At 49.0% G+C, this 12,777-nt stretch overlaps 1 long non-coding RNA gene across 1 annotated transcript in view; it reads right to left on the minus strand.

Annotated features, from left to right (window-relative positions):
• LOC135374639 (uncharacterized) overlaps positions 1 to 12,777 on the minus strand; it is a 75,300-nt gene that overhangs the window by 15,751 nt on the left and 46,772 nt on the right. Inside the window, exons 8-11 of the long non-coding RNA XR_010417037.1 lie at positions 10,658 to 10,696; positions 8,841 to 8,855; positions 5,772 to 5,816; positions 5,200 to 5,283 (exon numbers count right to left, since the gene is read on the minus strand). This is a non-coding gene — a long non-coding RNA (uncharacterized LOC135374639). The remainder of the gene's footprint in view (positions 1 to 5,199; positions 5,284 to 5,771; positions 5,817 to 8,840; positions 8,856 to 10,657; positions 10,697 to 12,777) is intronic.

The following is a 12,777-nucleotide window of genomic DNA, read 5'->3' on the forward strand; positions in this document are numbered from 1 at the left end:
AAGCGGCCGGGCTTCACACCAAAGGAGTCCTCCTCCTACAGGACAATGCACGCCCGCATACTGCGCATCTCACGACACGGAACTTGGCTGGGAGTTGCTGCCGCATCCCCCTTACAGTCCAGACCTCGCCCCCAGCGATTTCCATCTCTTCGGGCCACTATAGCGAAAGCGAGATTCATTGCGTGTGATAGAATCCCGAACTACGAATTTTTCTTTTAAGTTTAGTTAGGAAAGTGAAACAGCCTTTAATGTTGAGCATCCCCTACAAAATTTATTTCGCTCTGAGGACGCTTTCAAATTTATTCGGATGGTTATTCTGTCACTTGAGTGACTTGAGTGTCACTTGAGCCTTCTGTGTGTGCGGTGCCGCTCCAAAGATTGTTTTGAAATTTTGTACCGAAAAATGGTTGTAAGTATATGTAGTACCAAAGTACCGTGATATTTTAAGAGGTGCACCGTAGCTTTTATTCAAAGGAAACGAAAGGGAACAGTTTAACAGTTAGAGATAATTCCTTGGCAAATTTCTTGCCTTTACTATAAGGGTACGAAGCTAAGAGTGTGGGGTCGGTGGCTGTGGAGACTCGCTGTGTTCCTCGATGTAATTTGTCTGTGTTAGCGTGCTTGTCGTCTTCCGTGTCAGTTTGTGCGGGTTGTTAGAGTGTTGTCGTTTGCTGTGTGTATATGCGTGGGTGCAGTGGTCGTTGTGGTCCCTTTGATGCCATCGTGTGTTCTGGGGGTTTGCGGTGCTGGCACTTAAAGTGTGAGCTGGTTGAGGATGTTGTGTTAGAGCGTTTGTCAGTGCAGGACGGAATCTATGGACCATTAGTGAAGTTGTGTGCCATAGCTCGTACGCCTGCGTGGTTTGGGTGGATGCAGTCCCGAGCGAAAGCTGCGTGCGTGAAAACCATAACGTTGGCGTGTGCCTGACGCATGTGGACGAGGTGGTTGTTGACAGCGTGTTCCTTCCTGTTGAACTCTTATAGTCGTGTGTCCTGGTGTGTGTGTGTGCTCGTGTTTGTTCTGTCGTCGGGGAAGTGTCGCTGTCAGTACTGTAGAGGACGATGGTTTTCCTCCACACGAGTCCTAACCGGTGATGATCTCAGCGAGCAGATGGTCGTGGCCTTACGCTAGGACGGTGCCGGTAGAACTGCGTGCAGCGGCGCGCGCCAGCGTAAGCAAGTCTTCATCGTCGTCCACGGGCCGCCACATTACTACCCCCCTCAAACGCGGAGCGGTGTAGATCTAGCGGTTGAGGTCCGCGTCGATACGTGAAGAGGAGGAAGAAGGGCGACACGTGGAACAGGGACGGATGGGAGTTTTGTTCATGTGTAGTAGGAGCGAAATGAATGGCGCGAGCAAGCGCTCAGCGGGTCTCCGAGGGCGGGTCGCAGTGGCATGGGTGAGAGGGCGACAGTATCGCGGCCGGTACGTGAGCGGTTAGCTCTGATGGTTGTCGCCTGTGAATTGCCGGGGAGGACCGTCTTGGAGCACGGAGAGACCGGGAGTAGGACTCATTGTGGCCTCCGTTCGTGTCCCCGGTGGAATTGTGGTCTCGGGGCCTCTTGCCTGCTATAAGGTGGTTGGCTACTGGGTTGTCGAAGATCAGAACTATTGTGGAAGGCAGGGCGAGAAGACAGCGCGGGCTGGGTTCCTGGACCGCTAGCGTAGGGGATGCAGGTGGTGCGGTCGACAGCGGCGTACCGCGACCGGTACAGCAGCGTGTGGCTCGGGAACATGCCGCTGGTGTATGCCCGAGGAGGATCGTCGCGAAGCGTGAGGCGGCGTGACGCAGTGAGAGTGAGTATGGCGTGGTGAGAGTGATGTGGTGCGGGAGCAGCCTCGTGATATGCCAGGTCTTGAATGCTGAGCGAAGAGCGTCACCGCCTAGCGAGTCATCGGAGGAACTATGCACCGTGCCTTCAGTGACTGCTTCCGGACTGATTCGCTGGTCGTGGGAAAATTTGGGATGGGGAGGGGCCGAATTACGGCGAAAGTGGTGTTCTTTATTCCTGTCACCAAATGTTGAGGACGATGGTCTTCCTCCACACGAGTCCTGACCGGCGATGATGGAATGTCCCGGCGGGCAGATGGTCATGGCGGAAGCACGTCTTCATCGTCGTCCACGGGCCGCCACAGTACTATCTCAGCACCTGGTCTGTTATTTGTGATGGAGGACACTAGTGCTTCGAATTCCTGGATGAGGTGTTGTGCTGTCGACCATTTGATGTCCCTTTGTCGTTCGTCCCTACGTGGAGTATGAAGTGCTTGATGTTCGGTGGGGCGGCGGTTACATGTGTCATTGTGTCTCGTATTCTTGCGCCGCTTGAAAAATGTATGTGAGGTCCGTGCTCTCCGTGCGATGGGATGTGGATGTGATTTTTTCAACTCAAGATAAGTTGAGAAAATTGTCCGGGATGAAGAATGTCGATGATGCTGTTGTTGGTACGTGTACTAATAAGCATAGGAACCCGCCATTACAGTGTACAACAAATGTAGTCTATAAGATCCCGCTGTCGTGCGGGAAGTATTACGTCAATGAAATACTAAAAGAGCATTCCTATAATGTGGACAACAAAAGAGAAGGATTGTTGGCACTCCAGTGCGAGTCATGTGGGTGTGCACCGAGGTTTTCAGACACGATCTGCGTGTCAAGGTCTTCTTGTCGATTGACACGGGAGATAGTGGAGGTAAACGCAATTGATAAGTTCGGTGATGAATGTGTGGCGACGACGTCGACCAACCTATCCGGAAAGGAGATATCATTTCATGATAGACAAGTCTCATTTCTCCGGCGGAACGAAGTGTGACGGCAGGTTTTTGTGGGTTCTGTGTGGCCTTATGTGTTCATGTACATTTTTCCAAGTGTTGAAAGAAAGCTCCAGTTTGTTCTCTTCTGTGTCTGTGTGTTTTCCGCGCTACTCTACTACAAATAAATTATTGTTGTTGTTGTTTTACGTAAAGCGCCCATAGTTGAGTTTTGCGACAGTGGAGTCGTGACTTTTTCCTGCCGAAGAAAAGAGGGATGTTCGGTGGAGTGGCTTGTGAGAGCCCCGTTCAACCGGGGGCGGATCCAGGGAAGATCCTGGGGGGGGGGGGCACATAAAAAAGAGAGAAGGGGGGGTCGCCATGTAAGACGGCGAGCTGCTGCGCTTTCATTTCACACCAGAACTTTATTTATGATCTACATGTTGCGAAGCTTAGCAAGCTGTAGAGGAACGCCACCGTGCGGCGTGTGCGGAAAACAGAGCGTGCGGCAGGAAAATCTGCCGGAATGGGGGGTAGAGGTATGTCTCGGGGGGGGGGCGCCCCCCCCCCCCCCCCTGGATCCGCCCCTGCGTTCAACGGGGTTTTATAAAGGATTGTTGGATGAACTTGAGAGACTCGCCCCGTGGTTGGTCTAGAAGACGGCAGAATGTAAACGCGAGGGGGATAGCAGCGGTCTGTCCGCCGGGGAAGTTTGGGAATAGTGGAGGCGGCAATAGCAGCGGTGTTGGCACCACAATCGGCCTGAAGTGTCAAGTGCAGGTTGCAGTACAGTGCAGTTAGATTATTTTTGGGACGTGTGCACGTGTTGTGTGCCACGCTGTGACGTCGAGAAAAATTCCAGAAGATACCCAGCCGACAAGAAGACGTCTCAGGCCTCTTCGAAGAATATTCGGACTTCCCCACCCCTGCAGCTAAGTGAAGTTGACGAGACTGACGTAAAAATGGTTCAGTTAGGTTGCCTGCGTAGCAATTTTGAGTTTAAGGATTTGTACAACTTGTTGGGTAGCTGGCGATTGTGATTTTAAGGAGCAGAGATCATTTTTGTGCATCTTGTGGAGAAGCCTGAGTGACGAGTTTTATTTTAAGTTTCTTGAGCGTAGAGTGTTTTTAGAATTTGCTATATTTTGCTATTTGGTATGGATCCATCGTAGTAAGCTAGCACTGCAACGAGGACTAACAGGGGAGAAGACAAACACTGCGCTAGACTTCCAACAACGACTAACGTCACGGGGTCACTATGCGTCAGCCAGGCATCCGTGACGTTATTTGATAAAGAGGTAATGTTCCTGGAGAAGTGGGACAAAGGGATTTGATGTGTAGACTGGAATGTGACACGTGGATGATTACAATGGAGGCATTCATAAAAGGAACATGTTTCGGAGTCAATAAAATATGTTGTTGGAAGTCTAGCACAGTATTTGTTTTTGTTTTTATTCTCCCCTGTCAGTCCTCGTTGCAGTGCTAGCTTACTACGATAGGCTCTTGCTGAGCCCCAGACCGCGTCAGGAAAGCTAGGTTTAATTGCAAGAGGCAAAGGATTGAGGATCAGACGATGTCCGCTTCCAGCCCCGGGGAATATAGTTCCAGATTTTCGTTTGATTTCACGTCCTGCGGTCGTGATGTGCCGCGGCTACCGCGTAGACATACATTTCATGCTCCTTCTGCTGAGTCTTCCATTGTTGAGTCCGCATCGGCAACCCGGACAGAAATATCCTTGACTGGAAAAAGCCCACAGAAAAAGCCCGCGTTCTCGCGGCTAATAGCGTTCGTTGATCTATTTCCTTGTTTGTGAAATATCTACAAAAGATACGTAAATTATGTTTATAGTATCTGCTCACTGACATATTCATACACATTACTTCTGCAATGTTAGTTCAGGTGTGCTGTACAATTATGCACATGTCGTAATTTGCCTGGAACACCTTTTCAATTTGTGTACTACCACCCCTGTATTGCATGCATGAGGGCTCAAGGAAAATAAATGACGATGATGATGATGCTTATGGTAGAATTCAAGGTATATTATCTTCATACGTACCTGAAAGCATAATATTTGCTCCTCAGGGTATTGCCGCTCTGAGGCTATTCTGTAGACAATACACATCATGCCGCACAACAATCGAATAAAGGTCCCTATCGGACGGCCTCCAAGGTATCCTCGCTCCTGATTTTGGGGATGGACGCTCGCAGGAACTTTTGGAAACTGCTCTAAGCATTATGTTCTCTAACACTGCACTGCGAACCCAACGATCGAGCCACGTTACCACGACTGTTACTATTCCGGCTACACATCTCGCGCGAAATCATTGCCGTATAGGTAGCAGCGCACCGCAGTAACGCCCCTATCTCTGAAATTTCTACAAATGCTCGTACCGGTACCCCCCATCCCCTTTGCAGGTCGGTACGCCCAGGATCAATGCCTGAACCACTTACCCTGCGTTGTAGCTGTTGGAGTGCTTTTCGTCGTTGTTTGCATGCTTGAGGTCGTCGTTGGTGTTCCTTCGTCGCTGCTGAGCTCTGCGGAAGAACAATCAATCGATTTCAGTCCACCTGAAGGATCCATTTGGCTTATGTCTCCCGATCATATGACCAGCCGCGGATCTAGGGGTGTCTAGGGGTCTACACCCTCCAAATCCCAGACTTGAAGATGCGGTTCAATGGGCAAATCCCAGTACGCACGTGGCACTTGTCCATAGCGGACCCACCCATGGGAAAATCCTAGATCCGCCCCTGCACATGATGGCCGCTTAGCTGCCTTTGCAAGGATCGCCGGTGATTTTATCTGGTCGTGATTGTGATTGTCTTTAAGTTTCGTTTAAGTATTGCTTTGATTACAAACAAACCGACCACATCGCCCTCAAATGTCCACTGCCAAGTATATCTAGCAGTTTACTGCAACTTTTTTTTTCCCCGCTCCCTTAGTAGAAAAATAGTTCCGATGCCACTGCGTACCCCCATCCCCTCTGCAGGTCGGTACGTCCAGGAACAATGCCTGAAGCACTTACCGTGCGACTTAGTCAGGTAGTCGTCTTCTGTGGTAGTACTCGTTCCTGCGGAAGAACAATCAATCGATTTCAGTCCACCTGAAGGATCCATTTGGCTTATGTCTCCCAATCATATGACCAGGCGGGGATCTAGGGGTGTCTAGGGGTCTACACCCTCCAAATCCCAGACTTGAAGATGCTGTTCAATGGGCAAATCCCAGTACGCACGTGGCACTTGTCCATAGCGGACCCACCCACGGGAAAATCCTAGATCCACCCCTGCACATGATGGCCGCTTAGCTGCCTTTGCAGGATCGCCGGTGATTTTATCTGGTCGAAATTGTGATTGTCTTTAAGTTGCGTTGATGACAAACAAACCGATCGCATCGGCCTCAAATGTGCACTGGCAAGTATATCTAGCAGTTTGCTGCAACTTTTCAAAATTATGAACTTAACCTTCGGTCGAAAGTTGCGGGCAACTAGCAATTGACAATACACTACACTAACAACTTTGCTTCCTTGGAGTCGGGCCCGCAAGCAGCTCTTGACTTGGCTCCTAAACCCATATTCAACAACAACATGTCACCGTAAGCCCGCCCACCCAGACCGCATTACGCAGCTAATTCCTCGCAATGCACGACCATTACTGGGTACAATCGCGTGTCCATTCTATTCCTTGAGCGACTCGAGAGGCTGTTGTGTGAACAATACGTATGATGCCACATGACAATCACATATGGTTCTCTAACGGTTCCCTGTTCCTCGTCTGGGGATGGACATAAGACAGACGTTCGCAAAACTTTTGAAGCTGCTAGAAGCGTTATGTTCTCTACTACTGCACTGGAAACCTTTTAACGATAGAATCGAGCCACATTACGACGACTGTTACTATTCTTCCGGCTACATATCTCGCGGGAAAAGCATTGCCGTATAGGTAGCAACGCACCACGTTATGGTTTCTGATGAAAGGAAATGAGGTAAAATAAAACGATGCTAGACTATGTCTCTGCTGTGTCATCACACTCTCCTACATCGGTCCTTGATGACCTCCTAGGAACAACCAAAAATTTATCGTACGGACATGTGAGAGTCCCATTTTAACCAATTGGGGGGGGGGGGGGTACCCAGAGGACCGATTTCGCCCTCCCGTGGACGTCCTGCCAGTCCCGGTGTGATAACCGTCCGATATCTCAGGCATGACAATGTTTCTTAGGGAAGAGCCTTGAGGGCAGAGCGTTAGAGCGCTGGATGTGGCCAGGACCAAGCAATTTCGTGAGAGAGAGGGGGCAGGAGTCGAGCTCGTTATGGTAGGTTCGGGAAGGTTGGTAGAGTGGGGAATGGAGAAAAATGTGCTCTAGATCTTCAACAGCAGCGCAGTGCTTGCCGTGGGAAGAGGCAACTTGTCTCAAGCGGTGCTGTGAAGGCCACATCGAGGCACATTCGATGATCAAAGATGAAAGCCACTCTCATGTTCAACATTTCATGAACTAATGTGTCATCTTGACGAGGGATATGTGCAGACATGCGGAAAGCGAGCGCTGGATCAACTCTGCTCAGCATGGCGGGGGGGGGGGGATGTCAGCGGTCCGCTGGGGAGTAGCCAGAGGAGTCACGAGGCGACGAAGCACGGACCGGCGATCTCCTCTCAGCAGTCCGCGTCTGTGTCCGAGACGAGAGAGCTGCTTCAGCGGTACTGTCAGCCTGTTCATTGCCTTCGACACTGCAATGAACTGGAACCCATGGAGAACGAGCCTGTGCCCTGCCTCGTAGACGAGTTTGTAAGCCATTAACACATCCATAACCAACGGTGCGGAGGAACCTCGGATGCCAGAATTTTCAATTGCTTGCAGGGCAGATGTTGAGTCAGTGAATACCACCCAATTCCGTGCGGTAAATTGAACGATGTGCTGCAGAAAGAAGAGTGTGGCATAAAGTTCCACAGCTGTGGATGAGGGTTCATGCGAAAGGCGACAACCGTCAACTACGGCTTCGGATGGGGCGACGAACGCCGACGCGGACTTGCCATTTTAGATGCGCCATCGGTGTATGCGGCGGCAGAGGTAGAAAGCTTTGCGTCTATGCGACAGTATATAGCTGGGCTCGAAGGACTTGAGGGGGAACCTTGTCTCTGCGGTCCCGGAGGTCCGGAAGACGTGCTAAGGTGGGTGGCACAGGCAGGGACCAGTGTGCGGTCGACGATGTGACGTCCTTAGATATGAAATCACTGAGAGCCTAGCGTGTCCTCTGCGCGACGCGATGGAAATCACTTTCAGGACGGTATCAAATTTTCCTGAAGAGTGGGTGACGGGGTATGTGCGCACGCAAACGTAGGAATTGTCGAGCCGTTTCCCGCTCATGGAGGACCTCCACCGGGAGTTCACCAGCTTCAGGTAGGGCTTGCTTGTTTCAGCCATTCTTGGAACTCAAAGGCAGCGACGAAGGCTTCGGGCGAATAGGGTCCGAAGGATATTTAATGATGTTGTAGACACTCTGTGCAAGAGAGGGAGGCTGTAAAGCACAGTCGCCCTCACCAAAGCCGCGTGAACGGCTAGAAGTGAGCGTTGATCACAGTTCCAGCCCAAGCCAGAAAGATCTTGTATTCCACGAAGCCATCGCTGCACTTTCGTTTCAAGGTGCTTAATGTGGCGAGCCCAGCGCAGGTTCGAGTCCAGTGCTACACCAAGGAAGTGATGGGAACGCACAGGCTCGAATTTTTTTGCACCCACCCAAAGAGTGAAATTATGGATAGGGAAAGGGAACTCTACGCACTTTTCGGGCGAAAGGTCCATTCCAAGTCGCGAAAGGTAGAGATGAACATTGTTTAAGGCTTGTTGCAACGATGGCCAGTGCACTTACTTGCTAAGCTCGCAATGAAGCGCACTAAAGAAACCCATTTCAGAAGACTTTTCGCGACGTCTTCGCGATAGTGCCCCAAGGTGCTATCGGGAGTTTACGTCAACACGCGATCGTATAAGTCACTAACACGGCACTGACTCCAAACGCGGCATGTAGCCTTATCATATAAATGCTATAAAGCAGACCACATCTGACGCCCCTGAATACAACGAGATTGACATCAGGTGTACTTGCCTGTACTTGCCGGGGCTAAAGAAAGAACGAATACATTTTAGGAATTATCACACGTAAAAAAGATGCACAAATGCATCGAAGAAGAGCAACAGCCAGGAAATACATAAGGTTCATGGAGAACCCTACACCCTTTCCCTTGTTTCACATACGGTTCGTGCGTTTGCCTGCTGTCGACTAACAAGGCGTTACATCAGCAGTAGAACTTTGCGGTTTGCATTGATCCTAATGTTTAACGGCTGAACGGATTCTTCCTCGAATTGGCAACCCGAATTGAGGGATGCCTCTTTTGGGTGAAATTGACCTCGCTGAGACGTTTGTAGGGTGCACACTAACCTGTTTGGCAGGAAATGCAGTTGCATCACTGTTTGTGCTAAATCGGTACATAGCTAGTTCGAGTAAATGAACCTGCTTCCGAATTTAGCAGACAGGAAGGTCTTCCGGAATTTATAGCACATGTTTAATATTTACCCTATTCTTACCTCGAAGACTTCAGGTTGTAATACGCAGTAATATGAAATTGCCATACACTACTTCAATATGTGTGACATACGCACACATGACACTACACATATAGGAGGCGGGGATAGCAGTTCACTCATTCGACAACACGCTATTTAGGTTCTACTATTCTGCACTTATTCAAAAGTCACTGGGGCTAGAGGAGCTCAAGCAGGTGGATGAACGACAACGACTTGTAAAATGATTGCAGACATATTAGATGTGTTAGAGAAAGGGCCTAATGCGAGACTCAGTGGCATGCTATTCAACTGAAGCTTCAGTGTTGCTCTCTGAATTGTAAACATGCAGTTTTCACCGCTTCTGGTTTGGTGACAAAATAACACCCGGTTTCACAGCAAACGCGCTGAACGCGAAATACTGCGCACACGTCCAACAAACTCCCCAAAGCAGTTATAGTGTCTTTCCGCGAGCAGAGCACCGATATCTTCATCACCTCATCATCATGCATCTATACTAAGAGAAGTCTCGCCCACAAAGCGTTCGTTTTTCATTGGTTGTCTGACATCATTCGCAACCAGTCTCGTGAAGAATTCGTCGATGTAGATTGACAATACGGGAACACTGGCCAGTAATACAGAATGACATCGTGAGGGCTGGTTGAAAACAGGTGTATGATGTACACCCCTTAAGTATTAATCAATTAATTAAGGCATAATGCATTAATGCAAAAGTGCCCAAATAAAGTCATCCCAAAAGCAGAGCAATAAATATAGATCGCTACGAATTACTTGCAAACAGTGCAAGCAACAAGTTCGGAATGTTACCAGCAACCCCGGTTTTGGCAGTTGCACTCGGCTGCAAATCTTTGGCAGCTCAGAGAAGTCGATGAGAAGGTCATTAGTAACCTCTAGTAAGACATTAGCTTACGCATAGAGGCAAAGCTACAGTGTGCTCGTTTTCACGTATTACTTGCTGTCAGGAGGACATCCTTACGGAGAGAATATGTCACTACTCTACGACGAAATACCTAAAAAAAATTGTTTGAATAGGGGCGCAAGCGGAACAGGAGGCAATCTGCGCTTTTCTCCCAGATTTTGAAAGTGAAGGCGAATTGCAATGTTGTAGTTTTACGCTCTCTTCGAAAGGATCTCGATCCCTCTGATGCCGCCGAACACTCCCTCCGTGTACCCTTCACAGCTTTAAGGGAGGAAGAAAGAAACGAACGCCCTGGGGCCTCATCTTCAACATGTTATTCCATAACGCGCGTTAACTGCGCATCACTTCGGCTCGTGATTCACTACGTGTTCTTCTGCGAACATTCCGAGCGTTATCGGGTCCCTGTAGTAAATAATACTTACTGTTGATCGGTGCACGCTCATCCCGAACAATGATCAAGACTGAAAGAGTGAAAAAAATAATTCGTGGAATCAATACAACGCATTCCACACTATAGGCTGCGTTGAGCTTGCTGGGACCGTGCAACAGGGTTTCCCTGCACAAAGAAGCCACGAAAATGGCTACAACCCCCCGCACCCGGATGACTGGCTACGAGCGTGCTATAAAGGATGTTCCAGTTGAGGGATGGTCTCGCACAGATCGACTGATTCCGAAACTTAGCGGAAGCTATATCACGGGTGCTACAGGAACATAGTCGCGAAAGTTGCATCCAAAACAACGACGTGGTTTTCGAAAAATGTACAGAAATATGCCGTAATAGCAGACGCTGGAAGCTGCAGCTCGATTAACTCCCTCTCATGCAACGACGGGATTGACATCGTTATACGGTGACCACGGTGGAAGGTTGGGGCGACCGAATAACGAAAGTGTTGTTTGCGATTGGAAGTTGCCATGCGCCACGTCGCAATGTCTGACAGCGAATTTGGCGGTAGTGACAGGTCCATATCACTGAGCGGTGAAGATCAGGCCGATTGAATTAGGAGACGTCGATGACCTTAACGATGGCCACAACAACGATGGCCAGCCAGTGGAAATGAATGATTAACCCATCGACAAATGCGCACTTTTATGCGTTTCCTGATCCTGATCGTGACACCGCTTCTGAATTCTAAATTGTACAAACGTTGCAGGTGTGTCTGTAGCCACCGCTCGCCGCAAGAGGCTTACGAGCACATATACTCTATGGCTGTAGACAGTGACGACGCCGGATGACGCTGCATCACAAAACATGCGCTCTTCCCCGATTTTTGCGCACGTCGGGAACAGTGTCTGCTGCGCTTCGTTTCTTTGATACAGCGGCTGGATCGAACGATAACCGGCATGAGATTCTCAACTTACACTATTGTCTATAGAATGGGGATATCTTTGTCTAAGGGAATAGGCGATGTGTTGTCCGCACAATTCGCCCTACCGTCACGTACACAGGCTGTAAAGGTGTACCTTTGTTGCACAGTTTTTTGTTTGCATGCAAACATGTGTGTGCAATGGTACACCATGCAAAATTTCAGGGCTTGGGCACTTGGTCGTAAGCATCGCGACTAGGATACCCTTCTGAAGGCAGCTACTCTCAGTATCCATTCGAACAAGTGGCAGGAGGTTGTCAAAGTGATAAGCGAAGGCATTCCTTCCATGTCATTGCACCTGCAGCAAATGTGAAAATCAAGGAGAGGCTGATCTACGTTGAAAAAGCCCCTTTCAATGCCATCCCATAAGTACGCATCAAAGATCATGCCTCTGCGTAGAATAAGGCCTTATCATCATTGATGTATTTATTTATGTGCATTCCTCAAGTTACGTTTCTTGAACGTTTCTCAACGTAAGACAGGAACCGCTCATGTCACGTCAGTGATGAGCCCATACTAGCTCACATTTGAATTCGGTGTCAGGGGTTGAGTGGTAACATGTCGGTTACATGCCATTTCGCCTATTTCCATTTCGCTAATCCGTATTATCGGACTAAGGATGCGGGAGGGATGAGTGCGTTAGGCAAAAAGAGGGCTGCGGGTGCACTTTCATAAGGCGAAACGGTACTATCGACAAGTGGCCGCTATTTACATGCCCCGCTCCTACAGTGACGTGTGCAAGAAATGAATGGGGTCGTCCGACGACGACCTTACGTTGTACGAAACAAGGTCCCTTTACATTTGCAAACGAAAGCGTCTGCAATACCACTAATAAAACCAAATAAATAATTATCGAGAATATAATAGATATAATAGATTCAACGTAAAAAAGGGATAAGTTTCCATATAGACTGGACACGGAAAGGGTCCTGCTACCACTTTGGAGAATCACTAGCAGGGACACTGGGTCTCGTGAGGACTCAAGGAATTGGACTTGGAATGAAAGGAAAGAGACAGGTTTTTGGGTGAAATATGAAAGTCACTGAAAAGGTTAGCCCTGTAGGTTCAAGTCCTACAGGTGGCTAACCTTTTCAGTGACTTTCATCTTCATCGTTAATTTCTTAAGCAATTTGAGGCTTTGTATGTATTTCTCCCTTCTATGTTGTTCCAGCCTCAGA

The sequence above is a fragment of the Ornithodoros turicata genome, unplaced genomic scaffold, assembly GCF_037126465.1.
Source record: "Ornithodoros turicata isolate Travis unplaced genomic scaffold, ASM3712646v1 Chromosome88, whole genome shotgun sequence".
Taxonomy (NCBI): Eukaryota; Metazoa; Arthropoda; class Arachnida; order Ixodida; family Argasidae; genus Ornithodoros; species Ornithodoros turicata.